This window comes from Esox lucius, chromosome 18, assembly GCF_011004845.1.
Source record: "Esox lucius isolate fEsoLuc1 chromosome 18, fEsoLuc1.pri, whole genome shotgun sequence".
Classification (NCBI taxonomy): domain Eukaryota; kingdom Metazoa; phylum Chordata; class Actinopteri; order Esociformes; family Esocidae; genus Esox; species Esox lucius.
The window spans coordinates 5,896,385-5,912,515 of NC_047586.1; the positions used below are offsets into that span (position 1 = coordinate 5,896,385).

Here is a 16,131-nt window from a genome sequence, read left to right on the forward strand (position 1 = left end):
TTACTCCTGCACTGGTGACAGTGGGCAGACTCATGGACAACTGCTCTGCCTTTTAGAGCTCTGTCTCTCTCTTGCGCTCTCTGTCTCCCTTTCTCTGTTTTTCTGTCTCTCTGTCTTTCTGTCTCTCTCTTTGTCTCTCTCTCTGTCTCAATTCAATTAGAATGGCTTTATTGGCGTGTAATGTGTTACTACACTTATTGCCAATGCAAACAGAAACATGTATTCAAATTAAAGGCAAAACAAACAAACAAACAAACAAAACTGAAGAAAATCTCTCTCTCTCTCTCCACTTCCCTCCCCCTCTGTCTGGGTAGGAATCAGAGAGGAAATTTGCACAGAGAGAGACAAGAAGGTGAACATTTCCCCTTCCGAATAATTTTTTCAGCAATTAGTTCAGAAAAATACACACACACACATACAAACAGCCACCCACGTGTGTGCGCAAACTGACATACACACATACACACACACTCAGCATTCAGACAGGATGAGACAGCTTTGGCTGTCAGGAGCGGAGAACTGAGGCAAGGCTCTGGGGATATGCTGCCTCCGGCCCGCCCACATCTCCAATTGGATATCTTACAATCTGTGACCCGTGGCCGACCTTGGGCCAACGTCTGTCTGTGATGTTGATTGGCTGAGATGATTGATTGGCAGGTAACCAGCATCTGTTTACGTTACAGGAACCACTCTGCAATGTACACCGGACACCGAGTTTACAGGAGCTATGGAACCGTGGTTCTCAACTGGTCTCATGGGACTCCAGCAAGTTCCTCGAGGGGGATAGGCTTCTCAAAAATATACACTCAGTGATTTGACTTCCAGGTAGTGGAAGTGCACTACTTTTACCAGAGCCCTATTCTGGGTGGAGAGTAGTGGACAACATAGGGGTGCCATGTACGGCACAGACAATATGTTGAATTTCCTTGTGTTACATCATAAGTCCATCTGAGAGCCATAGGAGGTCCCCAGGGAGGCTGTCACTGGTAGAGACATATTGCAACAAAATGTTCAATCTAAAAGCAGGATGCTCTACTGTCACTGGTAAGTGGTTTATTCTCAGTGTTATGTAGTGTCAGTGTTAAGGTATTTAGTGTCAATGTTATGTAGTGTCTGGGTTATGTTGTTATGTCAGTGTTATGTAGTGCCAGTGGTAAGGTGTGTAGTGTCAATGTTATGTAGTGTTAGTGTTATGTTGTCTATTGTCAGTCTTATGTTGTGTCATATCAGTGTTCTGTTGTGTATTACCAGTGTTATGTTGGGTAGTGTTAGTGTTATGTTGTGTAGTGTCAGTGTTATATAGTCTGAGTGTTGTTACAGTATGTCGTGTCGGGGGGTTGTTTTGTTGTGTCTATAATGACTTGAGACTCTCAGGCTTTAATTTACCTGTCAGGTGTTTCCAGATTGCTATGAAAAACTATGAACTAGAATAACCATTATAATAATAGAAATGAAATGTCCTTCCAAATCATTGAAAATATTTATTTTAAATACAAACAGAAATGTGTGAGGTCAGACCAGTCATAAGAAATTTCTAATCAAAATATACAATCAATATAAGTTGTGGATGATGACCCTTTCACAACATGATGAATAACAAGTGAAAACGGCCCTAAAATATTTATTTATTTAAAATGGTAATATTTTCTGGGGAAAGAAGCTTTAAATGAGGCTGAAGAGCTAACACACACACGCACACAGTATAATTACATCCTGACTCAGTGCTGAGAGAAAACAGGTTTGGAATTGTCGACCGAGGCAAAACATGTGAGCCCTGAGCGCCTGTCAGTGGTGAGATGTCAGCCATTCTCTAGGCACTGTCTGCACGGTCTGTGTCGCCGAATAAAGGCATGCATATCAACTTCATATTTCATGAGGAAAAGAAGGGAAAAAGGCACAGTTTTATTAAAAAAAAATTTTTTACAAAAAAACTGTAAAAGGTTGCACAAAAATACATGTTTATAATTGCCCAAAAAATCTGACAGTGGCAGAACCTAGTTGCCAACCACTTCAGTGGAAAATGCCCGTTTAAAAAAAGCTTTTAGCGTGGAGCGATGTAGTTCAGGTATGCCTTTGTATGATTTAATTTGTAGTCTTCCTTTCTGCCATAGTGGGCATGTAACTCACAACTAATTACACATGTAGGCCAAAATGGAACGCTAGTGACTGAGTGTAACAAAAAACCTAATTGCATTTCTACTGTTACTACAACGATGGACTAGCAACCAAATAATATGTTTCAAATAACAGTCTGTGACTTTAGGCATATACAGTGGATATAAAAAGTCTACACACCCCTGTTAAAATGCCAGGTTCTTGTGATGCAAAATAATGAGAACTTTTTCCACCTTTAATGTGACCTATAATGTGAACAAATCAATTGAAAAACAAAGAAATCTTTGAAGGGGATTTTTTTTTTACTCACAATAACCTGGTTGCATAAGTGTGCACACCCTTAAACTAATACTTTGTTGAAGCACCTTTTGATTTTAATACAGCACTCAGTCTTTTTGGGTAGGAGTCAATTAGCATGGTACATCTCCGAATGCAAAAACAAAAGCGCTCCAAATCTGTTAGATAGCGAGCACATCTCCTGTGCACAGCACTCTTCACATCACCCCACAGATGTTCAATTGGATTCAGGTCTGGGCTCTAGCTGGGCCATTCCAAAACATTAATGTTCTTCTGGTGAAGCCAAGCTTTTGTGGATTTGGATGTGTGCTTTGGGTCGTTGTCGTGCTGAAAGGTGAACTTCCTCTTCATCTTCAGCTTTCTAATGGACGCCTGAAGGTTTTGTGCCAAAATTGCCTGTTATTTGGCCCTGGTTCCAGCTGAAGAAAAACAGCCCCAAAGCATGATGCTACCACCACCATGCTTCACTCTGGGTATGGTGTTCTTTGGGTGATGTGCAGTGTCGTTTATGCGCCATACATATCTTTTGGAATTATGGCCAAAATGTTCAACCTTGGTTCCATCAGACCATAACACATTGTCCCACATGCTTTTGGGGGCCTTGATGTTTGTTTTTGCAAACTTCAGCCGGGCTTGGATGTTTTTCTTTGTGAGAAAAGGCTTCCGTCTTGCCACCCTACCCCATAGCTCATCCATATGAAGAATACGTGAGATTGTTGTCACATGTAGCACACAGCCAGTGCTCGCCAGAAATTCCTGCAGTTCCTTTTATGTTGCTGTAGGTCTCTTGGAAGCCTCTTGGTCTCATTCTTTTACATCACTAAAACCTGGCATTTTAACAGGGGTGTGTAGACTTTTTATATCCACCGTATATGCAGCGCGCGAGAGAGAGAGATAGAGAGAGACAGACATGAAGAGGGAGTGCGAGGGAATGCAGCAAGATAAAGGGGAAATGATGGAGAGTGATAGTGAGAGCACAAAAGCAGCAGAAAGCCAATCTCCATATAATCTGCAATGTAAGCATCTAATCGCCAAAAACGTGAAAGAAGAGCAGGGTGGCAACGTGTTTAAAACTGATGGTTTCTTTAGACACATGGCTCTACTTTTACTCTCTGTAGCATGAGGCTGTGGAAGACTTATTAAATTAGTGGCCCCTAACTAATTGGGCAGGTAATTTGTGCGAGCAGACAGTCGATCCATCATGCTGACCCCCCCCCCCCCGCCCCCCCCGCCCCCCCACCTCCTCCTTCAACCCCAGTAATCAACCCTAGTGGCTGGCCTGCTATCTTTCCTCCTCCCTGGTTCTCTAACTCTGGGGATATGCTGCAGCACGACACTGTCTCTCTTTCTCTCTACCCCTCTCTCACTTTCTCTCTGTCGCACGCACCCACACAGACAGACACACACACACACACACACACACAGAGGCACACACACAGCCTCTACTCAGTATCTGCAGGGTAATCCTTTTGACACTACATTGCCGCTGACCAAGAAAGGGAAGTGCAGTGCAGCTGACGGTGAGGGGCCCACACGCAGTGCGGATCAATAACCTACAGAGTGAGTTCCAAATGGCCTTCTATCGTAGTACATTGCATTTGATAGGAGCCAATGGGCGTTTGTCCAAAGTAGGGCACTTTAAAGGGCATAGCTCTTAAACATGAATGCAGTTGGAGGGTGGAGTTGGGCTTACCGCCAAGATAGTAGAGTATGGCTACGGTTAAGTGTTGATGTTGCTTTAGCATTTGCACCTTTAGCTACATTAGCTTGTGTAAACTGTTGTGGTGTTAGCATCGTTTGTTGCAATGTGTAAACGGTTGTGGTGTTAGCATCGTTTGTCACAATGTGTAAACGGTTGTGGTGTTAGCATCGTTTGTCACAATGTGTAAACTGTTGTGGTGTTAGCATCGTTTGTCACAATGTGTAAACTGTTGTGGTGTTAGCATCGTTTGTCACAATGTGTAAACTGTTGTGGTGTTAGCATCATTTGTCACAATGTGTAAACTGGTGTGGTGTTAGCATCGTTTGTCACAATGTGTAAACTGTTGTGGTGTTAGCATTGTTTGAGACACTGTGTAAACCGTTGTGTTGTTAGCATTGTTTACTACACTGCGTAAAATGTTGTGATCTTCACATCTTTAGCAAAAAAGAGTGATGTGTTGTGATCTAAGCGCATTTTTCTAGCAAATGTTAACTCATGTGAAAGTAGCAATTTTTAATAAACTGTGGCCTCAGGGGATGTAGTGGTGATTCCTGCTCAGTGGTTCAGCTGAGTCCAGGGCTAACATTGTGTCTCGTCATCTCTTTTTACATAGCAGTTGCTGGGGGAAGCTGCTGAGGTACTGAGTCCAGAATTCAGACATTCAACATTTCCGACCCACTTCACCGTTCCTCTTTATCTCTGCACGTCCACCTCCTCACAGCTCGCCAAGTAACACCGCAACAGACATCCCTGCAGGAGAGGAGTACAGGATCCGGTAGAGAGGGAGACACACCTCCGTTCTCCTTCTGCTCCCTTTGCACTTCCACGCCTTTGCCTCCCCTCCTGCGACTTTTCCCTCACTTGATAAGAGGACAGCTTGCCTCGCCTGTCTTCCGTAGACCCACAATAATCCCATAAACTGGAGTAGCAGGGAGACTTTGTACAATCAATTACAGACAGGAAGCCTGAAGCATCGGGATCACCACCATGAAAACCTCTCTGAGGGGCAGGAACAAGGAAACGCATTGCTGAATTCCAAATCAACCCATAGTGTTAACGGTTGGCAGCAACGAAGGAGTGGATGGAAAATAGTTGAAGACATCAAACGCCATTCCATCCACTCCATGTCTTCTATCACCACAAGCCTCTCGTCACGATTTAATATCCCAATTGAAACCTCCCCGTCGAGGGCGAAGAGGGGGAAGTGGTCCCCGTTCAACCTCTTCCTCCCTTAATTGGCTGTGAGGTAATGGAAATGTCAGCCTATTGCACTACAGATAGCTCTGTGGTATGCACACGTTACTGTGTTTTTTTAAACTCCTGGTGTTGGAGAACCCCATCTATTTGGAATTCAGAATACTGAGCAGAGATATTAAACTATTGTCCAGGAAGGCTGAAAACTTACTGGTTTTTTGTTTCTAACTGCTAGTTAATTGCCCAAAATTGGTGACCCAGGTATAAATCTGTCCCTAATTAGAAGTACAGGATGAAAAAAGTGTTTCGGCCCGGTAGGATCAAAGTTAAATAGCCATAATATAGGGTAAATAGCCAATCCACAGGAGACAAGGGGAAAACCATGTTCATCATCAAGTTTGAATGGTGTGCAGTGACCGTGAAGCATTCTCACGCCTGATTGGCTGCCAACTGGCAGTACTGAGGTGGAAGGTTTTCAGGAGCATGTGAGTATTTACGTATTATGTGCTGTGACCTATAGAGCTAATAATGCATACTTGCAGTAACCTGGATACCTTTAAAAGGTCTCCTGATGTAGATGTAGATCTATAACCTCTTAATACACAAGCCCTAAATTACATTGATATATTTGAAGTATACTGATATATCATTTACACACACGCACACACACAAATTCACACATTATATTTGTTATTATATTTCTTTCTGGGACTAAAAAATTTATTCCAAAAAAAAAATATCTCCCTGACCACAAACAGTAACTTTATGCCTAAACCTGACATCGACCATACCTAGCTTTTTTAAAACGGAGACAGGAAATTATTTTCCCACATTAGCACATTGGATTTGACCAGTTTGGGGATCTGTCAACAGTCAGTCAACACCTAGTCAACAGTCACAAAAAAACAGGCCAATGCATGTTAAGTCCTGAGCTACTGGCTCAACATGACGGTTGACTCAGACAGTAAAATAACATGCAGACATGGTCTTACCTGATTGGGGAGAGACAACAGTAGCCATACCAGAGGGCGAGACCAGAGGGCGAGACCAGAGGGCGAGACCAGAGGGAGAGACCAGAGGGAGAGAAAGAAACACACAGTGTTAGTGGATGCAATGATAAGTGACAGGCTTTGATCTTTCTGATCTGTCCATATTAGTAGGTATAATCTCAGCGCTGACAAGACAGCATGACACATATACACACACATACATAAAGACACACACACATACACACACACACGGTACATACATACAAACTCAGTGACCCAGTGGCTTCAATGACCAAAACCGTACAACCACTTAGACTGACCACAGATTCACCACGGTAACCTTGAACGCCCCCGGAGCAGAGAGGTACAGAGAGAGAGAGAGATGGCAAGAGAAGAGGGAGAGAGTAGGAGGTGAGATGAGGAGCGATACATAGAAAGTGGGAAGAGAGGGAAGGGAAAAGGGAGGCAGTGAGAATTGGAGGACAGGGGAGGAGAGAGGCAGGGAGAGATAGTTGGGAGTAGAGAGGAGTGGAGAGTGTGGAGGAGGACACAGTGCTTAGGCTCTAGTGACTACACAGCCACCCACATCAGAGAGGCTTTATCAACAGCACTTCTCCCCTGAGGTAAATATAATGAATCAGACGTAATCAAAGTCGAGGTCGAGGAGGACCCATGGCGTCTAGAGGGCCTGCCTGACTTGTAGAATAAAAGCTCTCTTGACAACCTTCAGGAGTGTGCTCAAAGAATCAAAGCCACCTCTCCCCCCCTTGAACACACACACACAAACACTCTCCAAAGATGTCTCCTTTCCCCTGTGCTCAAAGATCTCCACAGATCCTGATCTACTCAGGAGGATACTTGTGAAAATGGTAGCTATTTCTTCAAGATGGATGACCACGTAACAAAGCTTCTTCCACCGCCAAGGTCAGCTTCTTCTGCACTGTTCATCATTCTTAAACAGTCCTGTGATTTATTGGCCAGAGATCACATGTTCTTCATCCCAAATGGCACCCTGGTCCTAATAAAGGGCCCTCCTTTTGACCAGAGCACAATGGGCCCCATTTGTGATACAGGCATGTTCTGTGTCCCGGCCAAATGAACCAAGGTCTCAGACAAATAACTTTGGGCTACAGCGGGAGTGAGTTATAACATCGCGGATACGTGTTGATTCAGTCAAGTCAGACGTTATTCGGTTAACACAACCGTCTAAAGCCTCCATCTCTCTGTTGTCATCGTTCTCTCTCCATCTCTCGCCATCTCTTTCTCTCTCCATCCCTCTCCCCCTCCATCTCTCTGTTGTCATCGTTCTCTCTCCATCTCTCGCCATCTCTTTCTCTCTCCATCCCTCTCCCCCTCCATCTCTCTGTTGTCATCGTTCTCTCTCCATCTCTCGCCATCTCTTTCTCTCTCCATCCCTCTCCCCCTCCATCTCTCTGTTGTCATCGTTCTCTCTCCATCTCTCGCCATCTCTTTCTCTCTCCATCCCTCTCCCCCTCCATCTCTCTGCCAGGTTAGATGCCTTCATCCCCCTCTGTATGTGGTGATGTAGGGCATTAGGAACAGCGTGCAGTGGATTAGCCTTCGCTTAGAAGTTCAGAGCACGAAGAAGGTTACATTTGTTCTTGTTTCAGCTCCCTCTACATTAATCTGACCTGACAAGATGTATTATAGTGAAGAGACTACCATCATAGAGGGACAGTGGTGACGTGGGGGGGGTTACTGGGAGGGAGGGAGGGAGGGAGGGAGGGACGAAAAATGGGATAACGGTGGGAGAAAAGAGAGAGGGAAGGGGAAATGGAGGATGAGAAGGAGAGAGAGGGGAAGGTGGAGGACAACAGTGGAAAAGTAAGAGGACGGGGAGAAGAGTGGGAGAGAGGATGGATGAGGATGGGGGAGGATGAGGAAGACAATGAGGGAGAATAGGGATCAGGATGAGGGAGGATGACCTTTAGGGAGAATGACGATGAAGGAGGATGAGGGAGGATGACAATGAGGGAGAGTGAGGATGAGGGAGGGTGACAATGAGGGAGTGACAATGAGGGAGAGTGAGGATGAGGGAGGGTGAGGATGAAGAAAAATTACAATGAGGGAGGGTGATGATGAGGGAGATTGAGGATGAGGGAGGGTGATGATGAGGGAGGATAAAGATGGATGTATGTATTTAGTATTTCATTAATAATAATAATATTATTATTTTATTTTGCATCACACTTTTCTTTGCAAAGTGAATCTCAAAACGCCTTAAAAATGGAGTTGTATCAGTGGTAGGTGCTGCCTTGACGATCTCTCACAGATGGTGTTTAGATAGGTGATAGCAATGTTATTTTTATCTGTTTGTGAATCTGTTTTCTATTGCTAGCCTGTGTTACCTGGGGAAACAGAGTAACCTTCAGTCATTGGTCTCTTTATTGGTGTCTGCCTAGCCTTTGTCCTGGTCATGAGCAGTGTTATCCAGCTGAAAAGACTGCTCGGTAAGTTCAACACATGGGCAGCTATTACAGAGGCCTACAGCGAGATGTAATCAGTCCGTCCTCCAAGTGGGGTGGAATTGCAATAGGACCTGTGAGGGCTTCAAGTGGAGCTCCACTACTGTGGAATGATTTGCCAATTAAGGTTAGAAATGCAAACTCAGTGCAAACTATTAAGTGTCTACTAAAGACTCATCCCTACAGCATGGTCTATCATTAAGTGTAGTCTGGCCCAGGGGCGGGAAGATGACCAGAAATGCTTGATACTGTCCACCCTTGCTGTCTTGCCAGGTGGGCTCTCATTGCCACTGGGATGCCCTCCCTCCAATGCCATTCGGGGGAGGAGTCACTGGCTTGTTGTTGTCTTTCTGTTGCACACTTGTTGTCTCTGTTGCAACTGGGCTGTACTCTGCTGGCAATACTCTGCCCTCATTCAGGGTGGTTGCGATTGGTGGGTGTCCCTTTGGTTGATGCTTGGCAATGTGGGTGGATTGATTTCCTGCCGGTTGGGCCCTGTCCGGGGCCTCCCCCAGATAGGGCCAAAGTGTCACCGGACCCCCCCGTCTCAGCCCCAAGGTCTTACGCTGCAATATTATTGTGCTGGTGGAGTACGGTCAGTTCTCCTTCTCCACTCTAAATCCTTGTAGATATAAGGAATGCATTTTCAAAATGTTCCCTGTCTCCTGCCGTTTTAAACTTAGGAGGACATGAGGTCCTGGCCCACACCTGAGGAGTACCTGGCTTGAAAGACCCGTTGATGTCCCTGTCTCAAGTCCTCCATGTTGTGTTGCAGATCAAGACGATACCTGACGATTTCAGCTGCCACTGTGCTGACACCTCCCCCTCCCCTGTGTTGTCCCTGTCCTTGTCCATCTGGTCATAATTCCGACCTGGACTAAGTTTAAATAGACTCTAGACTCAGCCCACATGCATTTATTATTTATTACTATTTGTACTCTTAATATGTTCACCCGACACAGTCAGAAGAGGACTGGTCACCCCTCTGAGCCTGGGTTCTCTCTAGGTTTCTTCCTAAATTTTGGCCTTCTTATGGAGCTTTTCCTAGTCACTGAAATTCAACACTACTGTTGTTTGCTCCTTGGGCTTTAAGACTGGGTGTTTTGTAACTGCTGATGTAAAAATTGCTTTATAAATACATTTGATTGATTGATTGATTGATTGCTCTGTCCTGAACCAAATGCAGGTTTCCTGTGTCCTTCTGTTTGTGTCTGGACCATATAACCGGTAGCCTGGCTGATGCAACCCATGGGGGCAGGGGGCTCATTATTAAATGCCAGATGTGCACGAGGGCTGAGCAAATGATTTCTCCTTAACACAAGGCTTTCGTTTTTCTGTTATGCAGGACCAGCTTATCGACAGCCCCCCATTGTTGAACTGACTGAAGCTCCTCTGTCAGGTCCTGGCTATGAGGAGGCCCCTAGCCATCTCTGCACTGGCTGGAGGCCATAGTCAGGACATGGAAGGAAATAGACGCCTCTAAGCATCTCTGTGCTTTTGTTTCAGTTGTCCCCAATCAGAGGCAGCTGGCCTGCGTTACCTCTAGTTGGGGACCATATTTTAGTTGCCCTTATTTTCATGGTGTTGGTTATTGTTTGTCTGTGGGACACTGTTAGTTTGTGCGCTGTGAGCCTGTTTGGGTTTTGGTTAAATAAATCTGCCTGTTGAACTACCAACCTGCCTGCGACTACATCCTCCACCCACCAAACCGTGACATCCTTGCTCTGGGTTTTATTTACGGTCCCAGGTCAGACTCGTTCCTGTTGACTTACGTTGAAGACAATGGCAATACATTTGGCAGCCATTCAGCGGTTCACTGTCCTGGTTGTAGGTACCCGGCGCTTTGTCCTTAGTGAAACATGGCAATACCCCTCTTTGACTTTACAGCATGTAAATGCAGTTCCAGTTTGTGGTTATTTGGTCAGTAATGCATGAATAAGAATGTCTGTTACAGGCACATAATGACAGATTTTCTACAACAAAGTAACTGATGCTGTTGGTTCTGTCAAAGGGTTTTGTAATGAATGAGCACTCAGTCTCAATCAAAGAGAGTTAATTACTTTTTGCCCAGAAATTAATTAGCAGAATTTCAAAGCTTTTTCCTATCATTCGTCATATCATTTCTCTTTGTTTTGTGGTATTGTTTATTTGTCTTTCCTCTTGGAGGAAGGATGAAGATGGAAGATGACCAAGGGAAGATGAGGATGAAAAAGCTTATACAAGAACTAAGGTGAGACACAGAAGGAAAATAAATTCAACAATCCTCAATCTTTCACATAATAATAATAATAATAATAATAATAATAATAATAATAATAATAAATAAGTTTATGATCCTTTATTGTAAGTGAAGGACTTTGTCTCGTCAACCAACATCTCTAGAACAGAATGGATGCCTAGAATCAGTTCTAGAACAAGATGGATGCCTAGTATCAGTTCTAGGACAGCAGCAATTCAACATGAGTATTAACTGCACAGAGCCAAAGCACAGCGTAAAAACAAGAGGGAACAAAAACAACAAAACAGAACAGCCTAAAGACAGTGACTGAGGAGTGACTGTCTCCATTACCAACACATTGTTGTATACACACACACACACACACACTCACACACACATTAAAGCAGTGACTGTCTCTAAAGTCAAAACAGTCACATCCAGCCATCAATCTGAGATGCCTTTGGGCCACACACATACCTTGACTGCTCCTATCTTAAAAAACACAGATGCCATTAAGAAGCGAGGAGAGAGGAAAAAAACAGAGAAAATAAGAAATGGCTAGAAACACCTCTGGGCCTCCTCTGCAGGTGCTTTTAGACACTGTGGAAGCTGCAGGTTACAACTTTTATATAAACCCCCAATTGGTGAAAGACTGAAGAGAAAGAGGGGATGAAAGGCTATCTATGCCATCAAAAACAAAATCCCAATATCAGGATTAAAATGTTTGTACAGAACCCAGACCGTTCCATTTCACACCCACCAACTAAAGCAAAGCGACCCTCAAACCATACATAATAAAGCCCTCATCTACAGAGAGATGAACCGAGAGAAGAGCCTCCTGGTGTTCACACCCAAACAGACCCCACAGAGCCCCAGGACTGACAGACATTTACACCTAAAGAAATCATGAGAAAACAAGAAAATATCTATTTGACATGGCGGAAAGAATAAACCAAAGAAAACTGAGAAATTTGAATTGGAAATCAAGTCAAACATTGAATTCCCACCTCTGTTAGGCAAACAATAATGCATTACTGTAACCAGTGGAGCACAAACAATAATGTAAACATGACCAATATTAACCTTTTTAGCTTAATTTGCCCTTCATACACACCTATTTCCATATAGAACTCTGTACGAAGCAACACATTGAATATCAAATTATTTTGTGATTGTATTTTGGTATTTATTATATCTTTCTTATTTCCCATGTGCTTTGGAAATGTATACAAATATTCCCCATCCAAATAAATCCCTTAAAATGTATTGAAATGAGAGACAGACAGAGAGACAGCTGGACAGAAAGAGAAACAAGTGAGATGAATCACATCTGACTCTAATGAAAGTCTTGTAGAAGGACAGGGAGCCTTGTGGACTTACATAACCTGGATCACACATGCCAACGCTGTTCCGAAAAACACACATGTCAAACGGCCACCTGTCCTAAAAGTGCTGCACTCCTAAGTATACTGTAGAGTAGGGCTGCACGATATATAATTTCAGCATCGACATTGTGATGTATGCATCCGCAGTAGCTGATATCGCACAACGTACGATTTAGTAAGGCAAACATCTGTCTACAATATATATATATATATATATATATATATATATATATATATATATATATATATATATATATATATATATATATATATATATTTAAATGTTAAACTAGCATTATATCTGTCTGATATATCATAATTTACTCCGATTTATGGGTAATTGGATACACACGATATTATTATTTTAAACACGGGATTCATTGCTGCACGTGGTTGACATACAGGCTCTGCTTGCGCTATACGAAATTATGAGCGAGGAACAGGCAAAAAAGACCGAAATGGAGAATTTGGTTGCAAAAAGTAATGCATCATGAATTATATGGAAATATTTTGCCTACAGACAGGATGATGTTGACCAAAAACAGGTACTTTTTCGAGAGTGCCTTGCAATTGTTGCGTAATGGCATTACATACCGCTTGTCAAGCAACCGGATCATGTTTTCAAAACCCTCTTTGGTAACCGTGTTAATTGGTACCATGTCTTTGGCGACGTGAAATGTTATTGAATCTGATTTCTCTCTGTCGTTTCGAACTTTTCTCGTATGGTGTAATACTGGCAAAGGCATCCGAAGTAGATTTTTGCTTTGGAGGGCATTGAGATGCTTTGCACTCGTCGTACCAAGATTTGTGGTACCGCCTTAATTGGTCGTGTTGTGGCACACAAATCTTCGTATGACGAGTCAGGTTAATAGCCAAAGCTCTGAATGCCAGGGCTGATATCCTATGGCATTAATGTTTCATATCTATATATCTCTGCAATCTTTTTTATGTTTAAATGTTGCATTTGTTTACAATAACAAACAATGGAATTAAATGCCCCTATATTTTGGGTTATCATTAAGTAAAATAGTTAGTGCTAAACTCATGAGAAGTTATGAGAATTTGTTTTATTATAGGTCTTTAAAACAAAGAAAGCATGCTGAAAACGTATCTGTAAATAACTAATTGTATAATCATTTGCAAAACAGTTATGAGCAATTAATTTTTATAAATTATTTATTAAAGTAAATGTATTAAATATGTATAATAATAAGTACTTTATTTTGTCTTTGTTTTTTCCCTTAGAAAATGCATTGAAAAGGGATGGACGCATTGACCGTGCTGAAAGTGTCTGCAAGAAGCTGGTGGGTCGCTTCTCTCACAGCTGTAAGGCCAGAAGTGCTCTTGAAACAGCACAGAATGAACTCAATCTACCTTCACATTCCCTCATATCAGAATGCCAAACAAGATGGGGTTCCAGCCAGAAGATGATCAGCAGGATACTAGAGCAGCAGAAGGCTATAACTCAGGTCCTGTCTGTCACAGCATCAAATTCTAACCTGGCAAGATATGGATGTCCTGGAATCTGTCAGTAAGTCACTGGGCCCACTGCTGGACTTTACAGATGCAGTCTCAGGAGAAGACTATGTTAGTGTCTCATATGTGAACCCAGTTCTTCACCTCTTCAACACTTCAATGCTGCTAATATAAGAGGGACACAGACTTGACCAAGACCTTGAAAGCTGAGATGTTGCACTACATCAATGAGAAATATAGAGATGAAGCTACTCAGGAGCTGCTAGATGCGGCTTCTTGTTTGGACCCCCGGTTCAAGATGGACTTCATCAGTGAAGACAACAATCCTGAAGTCAAGGCCAGAGTGGCATCAGAAATGATGGAATGCCAGGAGGAGACGTCAAGCAGCAGCACTGAAGTGGAGCCTGAAGTTGCTGATACGTCCCAGGCAAAGAAAGCCAAGAAGTCCTTGGGAAGTTTCTTTAAACAGAGCGGAGCTGCAGCAAAGGGTGATTCCTCTCTGACCCACAAGGATGCTGTGGACGCAGAATTAAACCACTACCTGCTAACTCCTTCCATAGACAAAGAGGAAGATCCACTTGCATGGTGGAAAACACATAGAGTAAGCTTTCAACATCTTGCCAAGCTTGCCCACAAGTATCCCTCCATTAACCGCTACAAGTTCCCCCTCAGAGGGATTGTCACTTGCCAACGGTCATGTCTCAAGCCTGTAATGGTGAATAGACTGGTATTCTTGGCCAAAAACCTTCAAGTTTGAGTGAGCAATGTATACACTCTTAAAGTCAAGTTATTATATTTGAATAGAATTTAGATTTACTATATTATTCTACAGTTGTGAGAATTTATTTTCTTTATTTTATTAGGTACTCTGTTTAGAAAGAAACCAGATATTATACAGTTAGTTTAATCGGCATTTGTCTAGCCATGATGATCAACACTGTTTTCCTTTGGCACTGTTGCTAAGAAAAGTACATTTTAAAAACAAAAATGTATGAACTACAATGGTTCTGCTTTGATATTTGTTATTCATGTTAAGTTAATTGGTATTTATTAGTTAGGTTTTGCTTTAATTATTACAAATGTTTATAAACACTGTATTTTGTTTTTGTAAACTACTCAGGATTGGTGTGTAGCTGCTCTTTTTCATTTTTCAAATAGTTTAAATTAAAACAAATGTTTCTATTTTCAAAAAGGAGGTTTGTAATTTAATTAGTAATGTAATACAATGTAAAATGACCATTAGATTTTTATTTTGTCATTCACATTAATTCCCTATTGTAATGATGAAACGTCCTCCATAGAGAATGCTCTGTTTTAACCTGGTTGGAGTACTGAGATAAAGCCTCCTGTAATCTCCTGGATCCCTTATAGACACCACACCTCTTCATTCACAAATGAGCCCCTTTACATGCATTATTAATATCGCAACATGTTAGATCATTGACTTTTGCCTGAACTGATAGAAGAGTATTACATGAATACAATAAAACCATGGTGAATTAAACTGTTTTAATCAATATCATAAATTAAACTGCCCAAAATAAGTCAAAAGGTAAAAAGTAATTTTCAGCTTCATTTCTATTTACCATGAAGATGCAGTTCCCTACAAAACCACCCCAATCATTCTAGAATAATTAATTATTCTCAAATAGAGCTTTTCAAGTCATCTGGTGAAGACATCCGGTATTTTTTCATATCGCAGAAAAACAAAATATCACAATGTCAGTTATCATGCAACCCTACTGTAGAGCGTGTGTGCCATGCAAAGCACACAACACGACATTCCTGTCAAATACCTGTCCTGTTTCATAGATCAAACCTCAGATCTTCACATTCAGAATTATGTTGATTCACAGTAGCAATGAGTTCCTCTTGCCGAGCCATAGGGAATAATATGCGTGCTGCACAGGGCCAGACCACTGACTTCTGACCTGGAAGGTCATTGACTATGTGCTTTACCTGATAACTAACATGGTGCTCTCTGTCAAACAAGGGCTGTTGATAGTGACAGTAGAATTGTTTTCGTTGCTGATGCGTGATGTTTTCTTTTTTCTGTTTATGGAGCTGGAAGGACGTACAGAATCAGACTTCCTACATCACTGATCCATCCACTCCAACACAGGCAATACAGGGAGATAAAAATACCACCATCTTATCTTCAGACCCCAGTAGCTACAGGGTGTACAGCTTGGAAAAGGGTTCCATGTTACCTCGGAAAGTGGCGTGTGACAATTACCATCTCCCTCCGATTAAACCATGGAAAATGTTT

General features: G+C 42.5%; 1 protein-coding gene and 1 long non-coding RNA gene across 3 annotated transcripts in view; one reads left to right on the plus strand and one right to left on the minus strand.

The window, feature by feature from the left end:
- Positions 1-16,131, minus strand: part of grip1 (glutamate receptor interacting protein 1) — a 325,906-nt gene that overhangs the window by 197,956 nt on the left and 111,819 nt on the right. The window lies entirely within an intron of this gene.
- On the plus strand, positions 10,955-14,180 carry LOC117593301. Its single transcript, XR_004574747.1, has 2 exons — positions 10,955-11,013; positions 13,632-14,180. It is a non-coding gene; the product is annotated as an uncharacterized LOC117593301 (long non-coding RNA).